At 37.7% G+C, this 19,487-nt stretch overlaps 1 pseudogene; it reads right to left on the bottom strand.

The window, feature by feature from the left end:
• Positions 1-14,999: 14,999 nt before the first annotated feature.
• On the bottom strand, positions 15,000-19,200 carry LOC107637053 (putative ubiquitin-conjugating enzyme E2 24; annotated as a pseudogene).
• Positions 19,201-19,487: the final 287 nt, after the last annotated feature.

Here is a 19,487-nt window from a genome sequence, read left to right on the forward strand (position 1 = left end):
AACAACATCAATGAAATCAACACAAATTCACAATCAAATCAACACACAATAACAATAAAATCAGAAAACAACAAATCAAAATTAGAATTAAAAGTAAAAACAGAAACAGTCACAAAAGCAGAAGCAGAAACTCAAGTAGAAGCAGAAAGCAGAGGCCAAAGCAAAGAGCAGAAGCTGAAGCAAGACGCGAAGCAAGAAGCAGAAGCCGAAGCAAGCAGACAAATCAAAATTAGAATTAAAAGTAAAAACAGAAGCAGTCACAAAAGCAGAAACAGAAACTCAAATAGAAGCAGAAAGCAGAGGCCAAAGCAAAGAGCAGAAGCCGAAGCAAGACGCGAAGCAAGAAGCAGAAGCCGAAGCAAGCAGCAGCAGAAGCAGAAGCAGAAACGGGGAGGAACAGCGGCGAGGCGACAAGGAGAAGCAGCGAGAACGCGGCGGTGCAAAAGCAGAAGCTCTCTCCCTACCTCGCGTCGATGACGGCGACAGCAGCTCCAATCTTTGCCGGCGCTGTCCCCCCATTCCCCTTCCCCCCTTGCCCCTCTCCCTTTCCCCTTTTCTTCCCCCTCCCTCGAGTCCTTTCCCCTTTTCCCTTATCCCCGACCCCCTCGCGTTGTTTTCTTTTCTTTTTTTAATTTTATAATTTTTTTATTAATAGGGGTAATTTAGTTATAAAATAAAAAAATTTATTAAAAAGACGATTCTAAATAAAAAATTACATCAGGGATGATTTCGATTATGACTCTCAACGTTAGGGACCAAAACAATACTTATCCTTATATTAACGTGTTGAATATATTTCAAATACGACACTCATTAGTACTCGTCTGACATGTGTCTTCTATGTCTAGCTATGTTTTAATAAAACAAAAAATTCTTCTCTGGATATGGTTGAACGCACCTAAATACCATCACTTATCAGTATGTATGTCTAACCTTATTCTTAATATGTATTTTTGAAATGAGTTAAGAAATAGTATATATTATTAATTATTAAAACAAAAAATATTTTAAATATTTTATATAATTAGAAAAAAGGACACTAAAAATTATTAAAAATTAATTTATATTTTAATATTAATAAAATACTAAAATATCATTATAATTTATCTAAAAAATATTTTATATAATATGTCTCCGTATCTTATAAAAATTTTAAATTTGTATATTCGCATATCCTGTATCATGTTGTATTTCCGTATCTATATCAGTGTCCGTGCATCATAGGTAATAATTAAGTGGAATGCTTTCTTTGTTTCAAAATATACATGTTACAAAAATAAATTTGATGTAAAATAAATGTCAAATATTTTTTTGACTAAATAAATGTCAAATTTTAATATTATTTTCAAGGATTTAGAAATCGAATTACAAACGGTTTAAAGATTCAATTGAATTACTGAATTAGATGTAATAACATATATATTTGTGTATACAATATATATTTTTTAAAATTTACTTTTTATTTTATTATTTTAAATCAACTAACTACTAATAAAAAATCAAACGATTTTTTTACCCATTTATTGATTACCAAATTTTATCTTAAACCAAATCAATTTAATAACTGAATTTCAATTACCCAATCAAATCGGCTGATTTGGTCTAGCTCTCAAAACCATTTTTAATTGATTTTGTTCTCTAGTGTGTAGGGTTGCATTGGTCGTATTACTGCGCTCTTGAGACTGGGTTTGGCTATGTATTGTTGTTTTCGGATCGGAGAGCTTTCAGACACTGTCCCAAAAAAAAAAATAAATAAATAAAACTAATTCCAAATCAATATCATATTGAAAGAGTTTTAGACATTCTAATAATATCAATGTTCTAGTACGTAGTTTTAACTGTTGATATCAATTTTAAAATTTATTATAATTAAATCAACAGTTAAAATTAATAAAACATTAACATTCTTGGAATAACCGAAAATTTTTCTATCATATTATTTTTTTCTTATGATCATGTTATTGTTGCCTCTGCAAGCTTCAATGTAGTAGGAAGCTTCATTTTTCTTTTAGCTTTTGACAATAATAATAAACTTTTCAATAATACCATCCGCCTGTGGTTGTTTGAAGTGCCCACGTATTTATATTAGCTAATGGATTTTGATTTATGAAACCTAACCCTGATGTGATCATTAATTTGAGATTTCATATATTGACAAGTCTTATTACAATTCGATGCAGCTGCTATCACAATCCATTGATCACATAAATTCAATTAGACTATCACATAATGGTAGAAACATGGGACGAAAGAAAATATAGTAAACAGAAAAAACGTCTATCATATTTTGTTTTTTATTTAAAGATTTTTTTAGTGTAGAACTTTGTGGAAAAATATAGAAAAACAATAAAACTCTATTGTCTAATTTTACTTTTCTCGTTTTTTTTTTCTTCACAAATTCTAAAAGCAGAAAAATTTTTGAAAATATAAACAAATGCAAACCAAAAAGAAAAAATCTAGGCCTGATTGGTTTCTGTTCCTTTTATTTTTATTATTTTCCATTGTCAACTTTTTTATTTTTACTATTTCCGGTTTTTATTTCCAAAAATTAAAAAAAAATTGAAATAAGTGAAAGAAGTCCTTATAGTTTTTCGGTTTGCTCTACACTAAAATCATATAAAAAAAAAAAAAAAAGCCTTTTAGGCTGAAAAAATGAATTTCAAAATTGAATAAGACATTTGTTTTTGTTGGCTTGAAGCAGACCTGGTCTTTAGGCGTTATACATGTGTTGACCCAAACCCATATTCACCTTTTCTTTTTGGTGACATATTCACGTTCGTTTCATTGGATTTACCCAGAAAAATCAATGTAAATTAATAAATATGTTATATTAAATATAAATAAAATAATTAAATTATTTATTTAAAAAAATTCTTGCTTCATTTTTTTTTTGTTTTCCATGATATGCCCCAACCCTGCGGATGAGTGAGCTGATCACTCGACCAACCAAGTTGATTTTCTTGTTTCATTTTTATTTGTGCTATTAAACCAATTGGGTCCAAGACAAAAAAACAATTGGGTCCAAGACCATGAAAGAAACCAATTGAGTCCAATCCATCGCAGTCCAAAAACAACCGTGCACCACCTATATATTAAATCTACAATCTACGACCAAAAACTATCTATAATTTTATTTTGTATTTTAATAATATTATTGTACTGGATGCTTCGGGTACGGGTTGAGAGATGGATCGGAAACTTGCGGGTCGACGTGGATGCCGGATTATTTGACTGGAGCAATGGGGGTAGTATCTGCAAAGACACTCCGACACTCAAGTCAGAACAGATTTAAGAGGTAGAAGGTGTGTGGAATGAATGAATACTTGGGGGGACCTGAGTCCTTTATTTATAGGTGATGGTGAATATCTTATCTTATCTTGTTTGGCTAAGATAAGGAAGATATTTGAATTCGAAAGTTGGTTAGGAGTTCTTATCGGGCCGGTTTCGGGCCTTTTGAGTGGCGGAGCGGGTTTGAACCCGGGCAACCGGGTTCAGGGTCCATTCCGGGTGTAGGATCCGTGAGCTGGATCCGTAACAGTTGCCCTCGCAGCGAGAGGACGAGCGAGGTCGGTCTCTGTCGCTGAGAAGTGTGGTTTTGGTCGCTTGGTCATTTTATCGGAGCGTTCGGTAGATATCGTTTTTCGTGCGGGTCGGTGCCCCAGTAATAGGTTTCATGTTTTGGCTCGGTTCGTCTTCTGTGCCATTCGTTTGGTGCGAACCTTCCGTTTCCTGCACCTGTTTAATTCTTCAAGGCGTGCTTTTTGGTCCCCCAAAGGAGCATTTATTGCAAGGGGAAACTTTCCGTTTTTACCCTTTTGCGTTCTGTTTATTCCTTGGGGGTACTTTTGTGTTTTTCCTTTGGGTTTAAAAACCGTTTTGGTTTCTATTTCTCTTTCCCTCGTTGCATTTCCTTGTTCTAAACTGCGAGAGTATTTTCCCTTTATCCTAGTGCTGTTATGTTTTTCTCTGGTTGCATTTCTGCTCTTCTGTTTCGTCATTCTTCAGACTTTTGCTTTGCATTATCAGGTTGGCTTCCTTTTGTCTTTGTTTATTTTTCCGTTATTCTATTCTTGTCTGCCTGTGCATTTCCGTGTTTTTAGTGTGGATTGGGGTTGTGCTTTTGTGTATGGTGTTTCTTTTCCTTTGGGTGGTGGGTTTCATAGGGGGATGAGCATCACTGTGTAGTTGGTAGTGGGTAGTGGTATCTGTTTTAGTTTTTCCCTGCCATTTTCTGCCGTGTGGTTTGGGCTGACGGTAGTGCTCATCGCTGTTTTAGGTATGGCACGTCGGAGGACCGAGGGTGTGAGGGCTAACTTCTCTAGGCGCGAGTAGCGAGTTTCTGTGTCTTGTAGGACTTTGCTTATGAAATAGATGGGTTTTTGTTCTTTATTCTCGTTTTCGCGGATGAGTGCTGCTGCGAGTGCTTCTTCCGTTATGGAAAGGTATAGGTAAAAGGTCTCCCCTATTTCGGGTTTGGCAAGAACCGGTGGTTCTGCTAGGACCTTTTTGAAATGTTGGAATGCTTTTTTGCATTTTGCTTCCCATTTGAAGGGGGCTCCTTTCTTCATTAGCTTGAAGAAAGGGATTGCTTTCTGTGCCGATGCCCCGAGGAAACGGGATAGCGCGGTGAGCTGGCCGGTGAGCTTTTGGATGTCGTTAAGGCTTTTTGGGCTTGTCATTTCGAGGACGGCGCGGCATTTCTCTGGGTTAGCCTCCACCCCGCGTTGTGTGATCATAAAGCCAAGGAATTTTTCTGCCTCCATTTCGAAGGCGCATTTTGCCGGGTTAAGGCGCATTTGGTATTTTCGTAGGGTGTTCATTATGAGTTTGAGGTCACTGATGAGTTGTTCGCCAGATTCGATCTTGGCGAGCATGTCGTCTATGTAGACTTCTAACTTGGTCCCAGATAGGTTCTGGAATATCTTGTTGACGAGCCTTTGCTAGGTGGCTCCAGCGTTCTTCAGGCCGAAGGGCATGACTGTGTAGCAGTACGTTCTGTTGGGGGTGATGAATGCCTTTTTTTCCTCGTCAGGTCGGTGCATAGGTATCTGATTATAGCCGGAGTATGCGTCCATGAAGCTAAGGTATCGGTGGCCGGATGCGGCGTCTACCAATCCGTCGATGTTTGGTAGGGGGAAGGCGTCCTTTGGCGTCCTTTGGACAGGCTTTGTTTAGGTCCGTGTAGTCGACGCTCATTCGCCACTTCTCGTTAGACTTCTTTACAAGCACGACATTTGCCAACCACGTCGTGTAGGGTAGTTCCCTGATGAAGTTTGCTTCGAGTAGGGCTTTGACTTGATTTTTTACCTCGGCTGCTCGGTCTAGGGATATTTTTCGTCTTCTCTGTGCCACGGGTTTGGCTTTGGGATCTATGGCTAGCCGGTGGAACATTAGGTCGGGGTCTATTCCTGGCATGTCGGCCGGTGTGAATGCGAACAGGTCTCTGTTTTGTTTTAGGAGTTGGGAGAGATCCTCTTTAAGGTCGTATGGGAGGTTCCTGTTGATAAATGTGTACTCGTCTTTAGTTTGCCCTACTTGCAGTTTTTCCATGTCGCCTTCTGGTTCTGGCCTAGGCTGGCCGTCTTGTCGGGCATCCAAGTCGGCTAAGAATATGCCGGCCGCATCGCGAGATTTCTTCCGTAGAGCTAGGCTGGTGTTGTCGCATTCTACTGCGATTTCCCGGTCTCCGTGGATGGTACCGATGGAGCCATCTTCCGTTGTGAACTTCATGAAGAGGTATTTGGTAAAGATGACGGCAGAGAAGTCGTTGATTGTTTTTCTTCCGAGGATGACGTTGTAGGCGGTGGAGTCTTTGAGGACCACAAATTCGGATATGATTGTCTTCCTTTGGTTTCCCGTCCCTATGGTGAGGGGGAGGGTGATGGAACCGTCCGGTTTGAGGAAGTTGTCTCCGATTCCCGTGACGCCGTTGCGGTGTGTTTGGAGATTGTCGTTGCAGAGCCCGAGCTTGTCGAAGGCTCCTCTGAAGAGGATGTTGGAGTCTGCTCCGGTGTCCACCAGTATCCTTCGTACTAGTCTTGTACCGATTCTTGCCGAGATGACGAAAGGGGCGTCTTCGGCCGAGGTGTCGTGCTGGCAGTCCTCGAGTAGGAATGTTACCGTGTTGTCGGCAATGGTGATTGGTGTTTGGTTTCAGACTGCCAGGACTTTGAGGTCCTTTTTTAGTGTTGGTTTTGATTTGCCCAACACGTCTTTGCCTGTGATGATGTTTACTATTATAGTTGGGTCGGCCTCTGGGCTTTCCCTAGGGGGTTGTCTTTGTGTTCTTGGGTTGCGTCCTTCTCTTTCCGGCGACCTGTCTTTTTCTACGCGTTTTGGTTCTCTGATGATTTTGGCGAACTCGGGAAGCTTGCCGTCTCTTATGGCTTGTTCGATGGCGTCTTTTAGGTCAAAACAGTCTTGTGTCCTGTGTCCGTAACCTCGGTGATAGTCGCAGTATAGGGTTTTGTTGCCACCGGTTCTTTCTTTGAGTTGTCGGGCTTTTGGGATGATACCTCGATCTGCTATTTGGTGGTATATCTCGGTAATTGGGGCCGTCAGGGGTGTGTAGTTAGAGAATTTGCCGACTCTGGGTGGTCAGTTTATGTTTGTTGGCTTGGGATGGTCCTTCTGACTTTCTCTAGGTGGGGGGTTATGCCGAGGCACCGGGTTGCCGTGTTGGGTGTTGTTGTGCTGCCGTTTGTTGGCAGCTACGACCTAGCTAACTTCCTCGTCATTTATGTAATCCCTGGTGACGTTCTGGATCTCGTGCATGGTCTATACTGGTTTGGTAGTAAGGTTCTTACGGAAGTCTTCGTTCATGAGCCAGTTGGTTAGGTAGAGGCTTGCGATGGAATCTGTGAGTCCGTCTACCATTAGGCATTCATCGTTGAAGCAGTCGAGGTATTTTCTCATGGACTCGTCTTGTTTCTGTGTGACCCCTAATAGGCTGATACTATCAGCCTGATAGGGTGTTTAGCTTTAGTGATTCTGCTTGTAAATTGGGCCATGAACTTCCGGGAAATGTCATGAAAACCGGTTATGGATCCGTTGGGGAGGGCGTTGAACCATTTGATTGCTAGCCCGACTAGGGTTACTGGAAAAGCTCTGCATCGGACTGCGTCGGCGGCGCCTTCTAGGTTCATCCTGGCCTCGAAGGCCGTTAGGTGTTCCTGGGGATCTTTGGTTCTGTCGTACTTCATGTCCGTGGGTTTATCAAAACCTTTAGGGAGTTTTGCTTTTAAGATTCTTCCGGTGAAAGGAGTAGCTCCCATTATTGTGTGGTCGTTTCTTGTGCGCTTGGTTTCTCGGTGTCGTCGGTCTTCATCTGATTCATGTTGATGACCTAGATCTCAGAAAACGCTGCGGTTGTACCTTTTACTGTGTCGCCGTTCTGGCAATTTTTCGTGCCTGGGGTCGCGCGAGATGCTTTGATTGTTTCTCCCGTCGTGTTGCTGGTTTGGCGACCTGCCGCGGTGAGATCTTGATCTGGAGGTTGCGTGACTTCCATTTTTGGCGTTGTATTTTTCCTTGGTGGCAACTCTACCCTCGAGTTCCTGAACTCGGAGGCAGAGGTCTTGGATTATTTGGGCTGCTTTGTCCCCCGTATTTTCGGGGTGCCGTGGTTTCGCGATGACGGGTCCGTTTTCTTTGTTTTGCGCTGGGGTAGCATGGTGGATGGTGTTTGCTATCCTTCCGTGGGGGTGTGACCTCCTGGTGTTCGGGGGTTGGATTTCTTGTTCGGGAGTTATCTTGGTGGCTTAAGGAAGGTTCTTCCAGTTCGTCCCCCATTCCGACTCAATCGGCGCAAGTTCCCCACAGATGGCGCTAATGTACTGGATGCTTCCGGTACGGGTTGAGAGATAGATTGGGAACTTGCGGGTCGAGGTGGATGCCGGATTATTTAACTGGAGCAATAGGGGGTGGTACCTACAAAGACACTCCGACGCTCAAGTTAGAACGGATCTAAGAGGTAGAAGGTGTGTGGAATGAATGAATACATGGGGAGACCTGAGTCCTTTATTTATAGGTGATGGTGAATATCTTATCTTATCTTGTTTGACTAAGATAAGGGAGATATTTGAATTCGAAAGTTGGTTAGGAGTTCTTATCGGGCCGGTTTCGGGCCCTTTGAGTGGCGGAGCAGGTTTGAACCCGGGCAATCGGGTTCGGGTCCATTCCGAGTGTAGGATCCGTGAGCTAGATCCGTAACAATTATTTATCTACTAAATACTCTTAATGTTAGTATAATATTTAAGGTGAATTCTACTCTACCCTTCCTATAATAACATGTATATTACCCTCTGTGACATGTTATCCTTTAATTGGTTGCTATGTTAACTATGGTTAAATTATTGATAATTAAATTATAGCCCAAAGTGGGTAATTATATAATTTACTAAAATATTAAAAATTTATTCTTTGATTCTTCAGCAAATCATGCTCCCACACAATGAACCCTAATCTTCTGTATTTCCTCCCCCGTTCCGGCACTGTCGCCGCCATCCGAGCATAACCGCCTCATTGGGTGCCCTATTCTCTCCGTCTGTCGTGCCATCTCCGTGCTCGAAAGCATCGCCGCCGTCGTCGTCACAAGCAGCGCCGCCTTCCTCGCGGTATCCTTCCCTCTCATGAAATTGCGTTGCAGAATCCCTTATCCACTCTGCAATAACCACCAAGTGTGATAAACATGAATCAAATGGCTTCTTTAACTTGTTCATCGTCTTCATCCTTCTCAACAAAGCTTCATCTTCATTCCTCAACACCTCTAAAAAGAATAAGAAGAAGAAGCAACCACGATTTTCTAAGAATGGTGACTCGTTCCTGTCTCGATGATAGTTTCGCACTTCTCCGAGCAGCTCAATACACTGTATGCCTATGAAACTTGAATTCCCAATTCTGCAGCTTTCAAAGTTTGCAACTTTGTAATTTACTATGTGTGATCAATGTATGATTTTTCATGCATGCTAATTCAGAATTCACTAGCTTTGTTATCATAATTCCTAGTTTCATGTTTTACTTAGCAATGTTTGTCAAAAATTCTTTCTCTTTTTGTTGGGTTGCTTTCTGTGAATTAGTTGATACAGTATTGCATTCTTGTTGTTGATGCCTAGTGTTGTAATGTATGCAGCTTTTTGTTTTCCATATTTTAGGGTTACTAGGCTTATGTTGGGATTAAAACTCCTTTTTTATTTTAATGGCACCCCAATAATCACATCCTTGTAAGTATGCATATATAGATTTAGTTTGTTAAAAATAATGAACCGTTTATAATGTATTTGGAAATTCATGCAGGAATTTATCTTCAAGAGGACTCACTGGACACATAGTAATTTATATCTCCAAGCTTACTGAGTTAGAGTCCTTGTGAGTGACTCGAATGCAAATTCGTTGAATTTTTGTATGTTTTTTCCTATCCTCCACTTGGATTGTAGTGATTTGAGTTTGTTGTGTCAAGGATTTATCAAATAACAGCTTAATTGGGGAGATACCTGTTTTTCTGGTAGAAAACCTGCCATCGCTTAGAGTCCTGTAAGTTTATTTCATACTCTCTGCATTAATATAAATTATTGATTTTGTTGTTACAAAAAAAATAAAGAAGCATTTTCTTTTGTAGAAACTTGCAGAATAACAACCTCATAGGTCTAATTCCAAATGCACTTCTCCAAAAGTCAAGTGAAGGTGTACTATCACTTAGGTATATATCTTACTCTTATTTAATTTGATACCTTGAATCAGTAATACCTGTTATTTACATAATTACATGAATTTTTACAATTATGTAGTATCACATATCAATTTCAGCATACTAGAACGTCACGGGTATACTTTTCACGTAAAATATTTTACATGTAGCGAATGTACTAAAATGTATTACCTTCCATGTAACTATTATTTTCTTGATTTCATTATTTCTCTTTTATCTTATACACATACATACAACTTTAAATCATGACACATGGAAACTTGAAAGTAAGAACCTCCATAGAGATTTTAAACTAAATGTAGTTTTTCACTTTAACTTGATTCTTGTTACTGAATGATGCTAGGTTGGGGCAAAATTCAAATCTATGTGAATCTGGTCCTTGTGACCAACAGACAAAAGATAAAAAGCAAGGAAAACAATCCAGTTATTTATATACTGGCATCTGTTTCTGCATTTTTGATGCTCCTACTGGTAGTTCTTGCAGTAGTTAACATCATTTACATTAAAAAGAGAAAGCTAAAAGGTAAAAGAAATAATACTTCAAACTACAATTTACAGTCCTCTAATACAATTAACCATGACACACATTTTGACCTTAAAATTAGATGATGTCTACATTCATATGGAATCTGGTGATCCTTTGGAATCCAAGCGCCGATAATATTCATTCGATGAAGTTGTTAACATGACCAATAACTTTGAGAGAGTCCTCGGTAGAGGTGGATTTGGAACAGTTTACTAGGCATTATTGATGATATTCCAGTAGCTGTCAAGATGCTTTTGCAATCATCAGCACAAGGATATCAGAAATTTCTCGCAGAGGTAAATTTGATAATAAAAATGTTGGTTATCTAATATTTCTTGAATCTCAATACAAAATATTCAATAAGTATAAAAACAAAGGTAAATTCTACTCTACCCTTCCTATAATAACATGTATATTATCCTCTGTGATATGTCATCTTTTAATTGGTTGCTATGTTAACTATGGTTAAACTATTAGTAATTGAATTATAGCCCAAAGTGGGTAATTATACAATTTATTAAAATAGTAAAAATTCAATCTTTGATTTTTTCCCAAATCATGCTCCTACAATGAACCCTAATCTTCTGTATCTCCTCCCCCGTTCCGGCACCGTTGTCGCCACCCGAGCATAACCGCGTTATTGGCCTCCCCCGTTCTGGCACTGTCGTTGCCATCCGAGCATAACCGCCTCATTGGGTGCCCCATTCTCTCCGTCTGTCATGCCATCTCCATGCTCGAAAGCATCGCTGCCGCCGTCGTCACAAGCAGCGCCGCCTTCCTCAAGGTATCCTTCCCTCTCACCCAATATTATTATTATCAAGATCGGTACATGGAAGGATAGACTATAAGCATAATTTCTTTGTATTTTTGGGGTACAAATTCTTTTATAGATTTCAATTCAGATGACATAAATGCTTTGATCTCATTGGTTTTTTTGAAGGACTTGCAAGTTGTCTACCAGCAAGTACGAGATTCTGGATATGGAGATTTATTGCCGATGAATCTTTAGCTATTGCTGCTTCAAGTATCCTTCCTCGTTGGAAATACTTTTGTTTTCTCATATTCTACTCTACCCTTCCTATAATAACATGTATATTATCCTCTGTGACATGTCATCCTTTAATTGGTTGCTATGTTAACTATGGTTAAACTATTGGTAATTGAATTATACCCCAAAGTGGGTAATTATATAATTTACTAAGATAGTAAAAATTCAATCTTTGATTCTTCCCCAAATCATGCTCCCACAATGAACCCTAATCTTCTGTATTCGCCACCTGAGCATAACCGCATCATTGGCCTCCCCTGTTCCGGCACCGTCGTCGCCACTAGAGCATAACCGCATCATTGGCCTCCCCCGTTCCGGCACCGTCGTCGCCATCCGAGCATAACCGCCTCATTGGGTGCCCGTTTCTCTCCGTCTGTCGTGCCATCTCCGTGCTCGAAAGCATCGCCACCGCCGTCATCACAAGCAGCGCCGCCTTCCTTAAGGTATCCTTCCCTCTCACCCAATATTATTATTATCAAGATCGGTACATGGAAGGATAGACTATAAGCATAATTCCTTTGTATTTTTGGGGTACAAATTCTTTTATAGATTTCAATTCAGATGACGTAAATGCTTTGATTTCATTGTTTTTTTTTGAAGGACTTGCAAGTTGTCCACCAGCAAGTTCGAGATTCTGGATATGGAGATTTATTGCCGATGAATCTTTAGCTATTGCTGCTTCAAGTATCCTTCCTCGTTGGAAATACTTTCGTTTTCTCAGATTCTTAGGTCCCCCCCCCCCAAAAAAACACCAAAGAAAAAGAAAAAAATCATATATATTTTGTTAACTATGTTATTCTTTGTAAGCAAGAGTAAGAAACAGAGGTTGGTTCCTTGACTAGTCTTACTTGTTCATTCTTTTATCTTATTAGTTCAGGCAATCACTCTATCAACCTGTATAGTTGCTCAAAATAATGCATTGTTCGCTTTGCTGGTGTCAAATAATTTTGCTCAGATAAAAAGCAATGTGTTTAAGCGATACAGCAGAGACAATGTATACAGTTTGGTTTACTTTGGTAAGTTATTGTGCCTACTAGAGTTTATTTTCCTTTGATTTCTGCTTATTTGGTATATTGATGATTAGTTCCTATGCTAAATAGAAAATTATGCAAACCTTTTTAGAATATGATGAATAGAAGTCACTTTTTAAGTAAAATGAAAGTTAGATATGGTGTTGAAGTCCATGATTAGTGCATTCCTTTGATTTAAATTCCAATTTTGTTAGGACTTAATGGGTTGCATTGGTTAAACACTAATAAATATTTTATGTATGCGTTTTGATCTTTTAAGGAAATATGATATGAATATGATAAGGGTATTATGGACAATTAGGAGGTACATTGTTAGTGAGTGAGAATTATGGAAACATATATGCGAAATGATAATTGATATCATCAAGCATTCATTCATTACTAAATTCAATGACATGAAACCCATTACATACTCTGAGTTCCTTGAAGACCTCTGTAAACAGGTATTTTCATCTGATTTTATGTGCATTTCATCCATGCACTATTATTGGTTGTTTATTCTGATTAAAAAGGCATTAAACAGCAGGTTGTGCATGATTAATTTGCATATGTTTCAAATCTCTCATAGGGTATCTTGAATTTGAGTGGCTTTATAAGCAATAATACATTGAAAATACCACAGCCTTCCATAATTCAATTTCTAAATTTCTTTTGTGATTATTTGTTGTAAACTTGTAATATGTTTTTCTTTACTGCAATATCGAATCCAATATGGTTTTATATGCCTTTTGTATTCCTTTATAGCAATATGGTTCAATCTCTCTAAATAACTTGGTCATTTTTCTTCTCAATTGATTGTGTCCCTTTGATTTCTTTCATTATTGTTTCTTTGATTTATAGTTTAATTCCAGTGAATTCAATTTATAAGTGAATACTTTTACCATATTTCACCAAAAAGCAAGAAAAGAAGAAGAGAACAAGAATACTTTTACCATATGGAAGGAGTTTTTTTTAATATAAATAGGCATTTGCACATGGTGTATCCTGTTGGAAAGCAAGAATATACTATTTAGTTGACACTTGAAAAAGCCAACTATTACTGCATAAAGAATGATGTATAATTATGCAACTTTAAATAAAATTTTAAATAAAATTCCAAGAACTGCTGAAATTAGGAGAATTGTAATGTTTTAGTGACTTTCCAAGAAATGAATATGCAAAACTAGTTCTTTTTTTTTCCTTAAGAGAGATATATTAGAGCTATGGGGTGCTGTAAGGCATGGCAATTTAAGGTTTCTGCATATTTCAGTGGCAAAATTAAATTATTGAAGGACAAGTCATGTGTGTCTGATCGAGCATGCTATTGGCTAGGTTTTCTTTCTTATTCAGAAAAATGTCAAAACCAAGCACCCTCAGTTGCTGTATGAATCAAAACCAAGCACCCTGTGTAGGTGTATATCATTGATTTTGGTATTGCTAAGAAATACAGGGACATTTCTACACATCTGCACATTCCTTACAGGTCTCTTTTTTTTACAATCATTCTTACTTTTTATTTATTTTATTTGATTTTATGTACCATGGTTAGAATGTTCAACATAAAATTATTTTAGATTTTTGGAATTCTAGAATGATCTTTTACTATGGAAAAACCGATATCTGAAATGTTAAGATATTGCTGCTCGTGATAGACTGACTATTTAATTGTTGAGATTTATGGTAAAAGAGTAGCACATAAATCTATAAATAAATTTGTGGCTGTTTGCTGTCAACATTCTTGTGTGGTTTCTATGAATTTGACTTGCTTGTTTGCTCTGCAGAGAGAATAAGAATTTGACAAGAACGGCTAGGTATGCTACAATGGTCAATGGTGCCTTTCATGGCTGGTTCTTTGGATGCTGCAATCAACACCTTCGAGCATGAAGGCCAAGTTGGTATGGTATTCAAAATGTATAAAAACTCTGCTGGCTTCTTCTAGCAGTTAGAAACCTCCATTGAATCAACTTTGGAAGAAAGTGATATGGAGAAAAGAGAAAACGGGGAGCTGCTTGAAATGAAGGTGGCAATGAAATTGGAAAGAAGCGTATCACAGCTTCTGCTTCCTATCGAATGGAAGGAATCACGGTTGATGAATTTTGCCAGCAAGTTATGAGAGGCTAACATCACTAATTCATTCTTCTAGTAGTTTAACCATTTTAAAAGTGATGTATATGCAAGTTATGAGCTATGTTTGAGCTTGAAGTTGAGCTCTATATTTTGTATTATATACACATCTATACATATATAATTATTTTAATATAAGACAAGTTCGAGCCAACTTTTGAGCTTTTAGTAAGTCGAAGTTGAATTTGATTTGATGCGATCAAGATCTAGAATACAAGCAAATACAATTTGTGAGGAATTACTTAGTTTTGGTGAATGTCATTATAACTTTCCAGTTACTTATGTTTGAACTTGCATCTACCAATACAAGAAACTCCGAAAAATACTTAGTAACTATGATTCAGAATATACAAAGTACAAACCATTCAAATCCCTGATAATTGACTTCTAATTCTACTCAACTTGCATAGTAGAATTTGCTTCCTCTAAAATGCTCTTATGCACTTTAGTTCCTTTAACATTTTGCTGGAGAAGGACAATTGAATAAAAAAATATTTATAATGGTGAAAACTTAGTACATCATTTAAAATACTCAAAATTGTTGTGCGTATGTTAATATTTGACAAGCTTTCATCGAGAAGTGGCTCAAGCTAATTCTTCAACAAAGTTAGTACTCCATGGTCCAAAAACTCTAATTGGAGCTGTTTCCTGCAAAATAGACAAATAGTTGGTGAAGATTACCAAAGAAAATATGCACAAGTAAGATAGAGTATTAAGGAAACACCAGAGCACACTTAATATGACAGAAAATCAACAGACTTCGAGAGGATTTCTCTTGTTAGCATACTCATACAAACGGCCAAGGCTGGAGAAGACAACAAGAGCGACTTCAGCATCACAAAGCACAGACAGTTCATATTAGAATTATCTTTATAATTTTTTATTTTATCTAAATTTAATTTTTTACACTTTTAGATTTAATTTAAAAAATTTGTGTTAATGTTAGAATAGAAATGGAAAGCAACAAGAAATGGTGTTGGAAAGTCCAAGTAAAAGCAGAGGCTCAACAAAATCAGACAGCAGAATAGAAACAGAAGTGAAACATATTCAAGGAAGGAAGAAGAAAAAACCGAAATAGTGATGAGCAAGAGCAACAATGAATCAACAAACAAGAATACCAACAATAAAGTAAACAATACCAACAAACAGCAACAATGAATCAATGATTTTAGAACAAAAACTAGTGAAATTACATAGTAACTCATCAGTATTACTAACAAAATTTCAAAACAAGCAAAATAAGTGCAGCAAACCAAAAATCAATTCAGAATCACATAATCACAGAATCAGAATCAGAAAATCAGAGAATCATATAATTTGAACTAAGCAAAACAAGCAAATTTGAACCCAGCAACTCAGAAGCACAAAATCAAAGTTATTAATAAGAAAGTAACAAAACCCTAAACAAATCCAGCAACTCAGAATCACGGAAATTATAATTAACAAAATCAAGCCCAAACTATTTCATAATTATAAACCCAAGTTATCAACAATAAACTGAGGTGGAGGTGGCGACCTGCTGTGTTGATCGTGGGTGGCCAAAACCCAGAAACGCTGCTGGGTGGAGGTGGTGAGGTGCTGTGTTGATCGTGGCCTCGTGGGTGCTGTCTGCTGTGCTGCCCTATTGGGTCAGTCGGTGGCAAAAGAAATATAACGCATATTAGTAAATGTAAATGGATCTTAGTACCTTTGGACATTACGGCCCTTCATTGACATTACTTGATAAAGGTCTTCTAATATAGTCCACATACTTTTTTACTGCCTAATAAAGGTTGCTAGAATCACATAAAAGAAATTTATCAAAACTGTGATCCACAGCAACACAGGCAAATGGCTTATTGTTAACAGAAAACGATCTCAAATCCGTCAATTGACCAGGCTTTAGCTTGGGATAAGCTGAGTACAGGTATGAAGTAATAAAAAAATCTAGCACAACATCTCTAGGAAACTCCAGTCGCTGCAAAAAAGAAATGTCAGGTTACAACAGATAAATAATCAATGTCTTATCGGAGTTCTCAGGTTTATAGAGTACAGAAATATTTCCTATCATAACTGAGACATTGGTGTCAACAGTAAAGAAGCCTTGCCTGGTAGAAACCTCCTCCATGCTTATTGTTAGAAGGATGCACAAATGGCTGACGAAGCAGATCCTTATGGATGAAGTGATATCCCAACTTATCTTCGAGGGAAAGAATGTTTATACATCAGCAGAGAGAGGAATATAGCCAACACTTCCTCGGTAAACATTAATCAATTATGAGGCTTCAAAACCAACTTGTATGCCAAGCCACGTAAGAAATATAATTGCAATTTTAAAGCCACTATCAACTATAAATGCTCCGACCAAAGCTTCAACTGCATCATCAATTGTTTTTCTATATAGCCAGTGGTGATTTTTATTGCACTTGATTTCATTTGAGCTTCCTTGCTCTTTAATAGAATTTAAGCATGAGTAAAAGTGGAAGAAAATTAAGAGTTTATATTTACTTATAAGTGGAAGAAAATTTGGGCATCATATCAAAGTGGAACTGAATTTATTTAATTAAGAGTTTGTATTTACTTATAACTCCAAAACACATATCAAAAAGGGTAGAAGCCTCTTGTTCTACCTCTAGATTACCGTTTCTATTGCATTCAAATTGCTATAATTGAAGAAAATTATGAATAAATGCAGTTGAACATTGAAGTAATGCCATGATAGTGACTTCAGCAAAATTTTATAGAGTGATCTGAAAATTGTATAGTCAAAGAAAGTTTAAAATAAAAATTTCTCAAATCCAAGGGACACACTGCCATATAAATGAAAAGGGAAATGTTCATTAAATACCAAGAAGGATCACTCTAAATCAACATGTAAACTAAATGAGGCATATATATATAGAACTGCAAACTAAATTCAAAAGCTTACAGGTGGTTCATTGGGATACTCAGGAGGGAAACATATATCAAAGAAGAATATCCCGTCATGATACGGGATTCCGGATGCACCAACAATCACTGCACGCATGAGATCTATTCTTTCTTCAAACACACGAACATAAATAGTTTCTGTTTAGACCATTAAAGAGATGGCAAGTGTATTTTCTCAATATTTCTTTTTACTCAAGTAATTAATAGAAGATTTTATTCAAATTTTCAAAACAAACAAGTACAAACCAGGAAGCTTTTTCTCGAGGATGTTCCATTCTTGCTGAACCTTTTTTGCCCAGCCTCTTTTCACCTACTAAGGGCCCAAAGAAGATGAAACAATTAGCCTAAAAGTTTTAATGTAATTATGTCAATTTCAATGATCACATGTTAATTTCTAACATGAGATAATGTCAATGCACTACCATCACCAAAGAAGTGATGGTCAGAGCAATTTTTTAGTATATCAAATTGCTGAAACTGATTTGAATTATTGTTGTGGAAAGGGAATGGAGAATTATTATGTTCATGAGTCTTGACAACTTCTGGATTTGGAGTTATTTCTTCAATAAATTGCAACTTATCCACTTGATGTGAGTGAGTGCATTGGTTACAAGTTTCCAAATCTTTATTATCAAGAAAATCAGATCCATTCTCCTCTTCATATGTGGGTACTGAGGAAACTGCTCCTGAAAAGGGGTGTTGTACCAAGTGTCTGGAATATGCTGGCTTTAATGCTAGAGAAAAGTTCAAAGGCAGCTCGAGGAAGGAAAAAGGAACTACACTCCCTGAATTGCTTTTCACAATTCTCTCTAACACCATCACTATTTAACAAGTCCTGTTCATCAAACATGACATTCAGTTTGGAATTAGACAGTTGCATACTTGCATTTGGTAATGAATCTTAACAACACAACAGCAACAACTAGAACTAGATGTTTTCAATTATAGTTTCCATGGTGAGACCTGTGTCTTAGTGTCACCTAAATAATTCAGTCAACAGCAGCTACTAATATTCAAGAAAATGCCTACTACACACATTTTCCTTCTTGTCAAAGGGTAGACTTCTGTGTTCAATCATCTCTTGAGGTAACTCATCAACATTAGTTTCATGAGGAATGGAGATAACAGATGAACCTTCATGTTTTTCAATTCGAAAAACTTCATAAGGTGCAACCTGTTGAGAAAATAAATAAATAATAACTTGTTAGCTTACTCATTTAACTAAAGCATATGAATACAGATAATTGTAGGACATATCTTGGTTGTGAAACCATTAGCCCAATTTACCTCCATGTTACCATCTTCGAAACCAGTAACATTCCCAACACAACACAGGAAAGGATTATCAGGGAACTCATCTACACAATGAACTTGGTTCCCATCTTCAAGAGAAGCCTCCGCCTTCAAGTCAGTTACTGACTTGCCATTATCTTTACCAGCTTGGTCCCCAAGCTATTTTTGAGCCACAAACACAATATCACCAAAACAAAAGGAGTAGTCTGGGTGCTCTACAAGTTCGTAGGCGCTCACAGTTTCCTCCGTTTTGTCTCCAGCAAAATTATCTTCATTGGAAATGGAAACAGCTTTCCATTGTAACTTAACAGTATGCTCCAATGCATCGACACATCGGACAACACCCCATCTTTGATCATTAGGCTTAAGAGGATCATAAGAAGCACCTTTTTCAAGCACGAACTGATGAGGCCAAACGAACAGAGATGTCAGGCGGCGAGGGAAGCACGAATAAGTTCTTGACAGTGACGGTTACGGTGACGGTGACGGGGCACGGTAAAGATAGAGAAAGTGCTCTCGAACAGAGGAGACGACTTCAAGCTCCTGCGACGGCACCAAGCTTCCACACGCGATGCCTGTACATGCGACGGGGCTGCGGGCGGCGAGGCTGGGTCAATGGGTGAGTAGAGTTGAGTTGATTTTTTCTTTCAATTTCAGAGAGGAATGGGGCTGAGGTGAATTGAGTTTCTGCACAATGATAAAAATATAACTTTACTTTTTAATGTTTATAGAAATTATATATTTATCCCTCCTATAAAATTATTTAATTACAAAATTACCCTACTTTAGTTAAGATATTAACTCTTATTGAGTTAAATTAATTCAAACTAAAACTAAACATCCAATTAAAACATGCCACGTCACAAAGGG

The sequence above is a fragment of the Arachis ipaensis genome, chromosome B4 (genome assembly GCF_059453495.1).
Source record: "Arachis ipaensis isolate K30076 ecotype BB chromosome B4, ASM5945349v1, whole genome shotgun sequence".
Lineage (NCBI taxonomy): Eukaryota > Viridiplantae > Streptophyta > Magnoliopsida > Fabales > Fabaceae > Arachis > Arachis ipaensis.